The following is a 3,421-nucleotide window of genomic DNA, read 5'->3' as shown; positions in this document are numbered from 1 at the left end:
CTCCACTTCCTCTCCTTCATCCACTTCCTCCACATCGTCAACTTCGTCCACTTCGTCCATTTCATCCACTTCTTCTTCCACTTCTTCCAGTTCGTCAACTTCCTCCACTTCCTCCTCCACTTCCTCGACTTACTCCACTTCGTCCTCTTCCTCCAATTCGTCCACTTCATCCACTCCCTCTACCTCGCCCACTTCGTCCACTACGTCAACTTCGTCAACTTAGTCCACTTCGTCAAATTCGTCAACTTCGTCCACTTCGTCCACTTCCCCAACTTCCACCACTTCCTCCACTTCCTCCACTTCGTCAACTTAGTCCACCTCGTCCATTTCTTCTTCCACTTCTTCCACTCCGTCCACTTCCTCCACTTCCTCCACTTCGTCCATTTCGTCCACTTAGTCCACTTCGTCCACTTCGTCCTCTTCGTCAACTTCGTCCAAATGGTCAACCTCGTCCATTTCCTCCACTTCCTCCACTTCATCCACTTCCTCCACTTCCTATACTTCCTCCACTTCGTCCACTTCCTCCACTTCGTTCACCTCGTCCACTTCATCCACTTTCTCAACTTCGTCCACTTCGTCGATTTCGTCCAGGACTTCCTCCTCTACTTCCTCACTTCGTCCACTTCCTCCACTTCGTCCGTTTCGTCCACTTCGTCCACTTCATACACTTCGTCCACTTCCTCCACTTCGTCCACTTCGTAACCTTCGTCCACATCGTCGACTTCATCCACGTCGTCCACTTCGTCAAGTTCGTCAACTTCTTCCACTTCGTCAACTTCCTCCACTTCCTCCACTTCTTCCACTTCCTCCAATTATTCTTGCACTTCGCCCACTTCCTCCACTTCCTCCACTTCCTTCACTTCCTCCACTTCCTCCTCTTCCTCCACTTCCTCCACTTCCTCCACTTCGTCCACTTCGTCCACATCGTCCACTTCGTCCACATCATCAACTTCGTCCACTTCGTCCATTTCGTCCACTTCTTCTCCACTTCTTCCACTTTGTCAACTTCGTCCACTTCTGCACTTCCTCCTCTACTTCTTCCACTTTGTCCACTTCCTCCACTTCGTCTGCTTCGTACACTTTGTCCCACTTCGTCCACATCGTCAACTTCGTCCATTTCGTACACTTCGTCAACTTCGTCACTTCTCCACTTCGCCAACTTCCTCACTTCGTCCAGTTCATCCACTTCCTCCACTTCGTCCACTTAGTCCACTTCGTCCACCTCGTCAACTTCGTCCACTTCCTCCACTTCGTCCATTTCGTCCACTCCGTCCACTTCGTCCTCTTCGTCAAATTCCTCAACTTCGTCAACTTCCTCACTTCGTCCACTTGTCAACTTCCTCACTTCCCAAACTTCGTCCACATCGTCCACTTCACCCACTTCCTCACTTCCTCCACTTCCTCCACTTCCTCTACTTCCTTCACTTCGTCCACTTCCTCCACTTCCTCCACTTCGTCAACTTCGCCCACTTCGTCCAGTTTGTCCACTTTGCCAACTTCGTCCATTTCATCCACTTCCTCCCCTTCGTCCACTTACTCTACTTCGTCCACTTCGCCAACTTCATCCACTTCGTCCACTTCGTACACTTCGTCCACTTCGTCCACTTCGTCAACTTTTTTCAACTTCGTCCACTTCGTCGATTTCGTCCAGGACTTCCTCCTCTACCTCCTCCACTTCGTCCACTTCCTCCACTTCGTCCACTTCGTAACCTTCGTCCACCGTCGACTTCATCCACGTCGTCCACTTCGTTAAGTTCGTCAACTTCTTCCACTTCGTCAACTTCCTCCACTTCCTCCACTTCTTCTAGTTCCTCCAATTATTCTTGCACTTCGTCCACTTCGTCCATATCGTCCACTTCCTCCACTTCCTCCACTTCCTTCACTTCCTCAACTTCCTCCACTTCCTCCACTTCCTCCACTTCCTCCTCTACTTCCTCCACTTCGTCCACTTCCTCCACTTCGTCCACTTTGTACACTTTTTCCACTTCGTCAACTTCGTCCACATTGTCAACTTCGTCCATTTCGTCACTTCGTCAACTTCCTCCACTTGCTCCACTTCCTCCCCGTATTCCACTTCCTCCAGTTATTCTTCCACTCCGTCCACTTCGTCGACATCCTCCACTTCCTCCTCGTATTCCACTTCCTCCAGTTATTCTTCCACTCCGTCCACTTCGTCGACATCCTCCACTTCCTCCACTTCGTCACGTCGTCCACTTCTCCACTTCGTCCACCTCGTCCACTTCCTCCACTTTCTCCACTTCCTCCACTTCCTCTAGTTCGACAACTTCGTCCACTTTGTCAACTTCGCCAACTTCGTCCACTTCCTCCACTTCGTCCACTTCATCACTTCGTCCACTTCATCCACTTCCTCTCTTCCTCCACTTAGTCCACTTCGTCGACCTCGTCAACTTCATCCACTTCCTCCACTTCGTCCACTTCGTCAACTTCCTCAACTTCCTCCACTTGGTCGACTTCCTCCACTTCCCCAACTTCGTCCACTTCCTCTTCGTCCACATCGTCCACTTCCTCCACTTTCTCCACTTCCTCCACTTCCTCCAGTTCGTCCACTTCGTACACTTCGTCCACTTCGTCCACTTCGTCCACTTCGTCCACTTCGTCCACTTCGTCAACTTCGTCCACTTCGTCGATTTCGTCCAGGACTTCCTCCTCTACTTCCTCCACTTCGTCCACTTCCTCCACTTCGTCCGTTTCGTCCACTTCGTCCACTTCATACACTTCGTCCACTTCGTCCACTTCGTCCACTTCGTAGCCTTCGTCCACATCGTCGACTTCATCCACGTCGTCCACTTCGTCAAGTTCGTCAACTTCTTCCACTTCGTCAACTTCCTCCACTTCCTCCACTTCTTCCACTTCCTCCAATTATTCTTGCACTTCGTCCACTTCGTCCACTTCCTCCACTTCCTTCACTTCCTCCACTTCCTCCTCTTTCGTCCACTTCCTCCACTTCGTCCACTTCGTCCACATCGTCAACTTCGTCCACTTCGTCCACATCATCAACTTCGTCCACTTCGTCCATTTCGTCCACTTATTCTTCCAATTCTTCCACATTGTCAACTTCGTCCACTTCCTCCTCTACTTCTTCCACTTCGTCCACTTCCTCCACTTCGTCTGCTTCGTACACTTTGTCCACTTCGTCAACTTCGTCCACATCGTCAACTTCGTCCATTTTGTACACTTCGTCAAGTTCGTCAACTTCTTCCACTTCGTGAACTTCCTCCACTTGGTCCACTTCCTCCCCGTATTCCACTTCCTCCATTTATTCTTCCACTTCGTCGACATCCTCTACTTCCTCCACTTCCTCCACTTCCTCCAGTTCGACAACTTCGTCCACTTTGTCAACTTCGCCAACTTCCTCCACTTCCTCCAGTTCATCCACTTCCTCCACTTTGTCCACTTAGTC

Source organism: Vigna umbellata, chromosome 4 (assembly GCF_029865625.1).
Source record: "Vigna umbellata cultivar VRB3 chromosome 4, Vumbellata_1.0, whole genome shotgun sequence".
NCBI classification, from domain to species: Eukaryota; Viridiplantae; Streptophyta; class Magnoliopsida; order Fabales; family Fabaceae; genus Vigna; species Vigna umbellata.
This window is presented reverse-complemented; position numbering follows the sequence as displayed.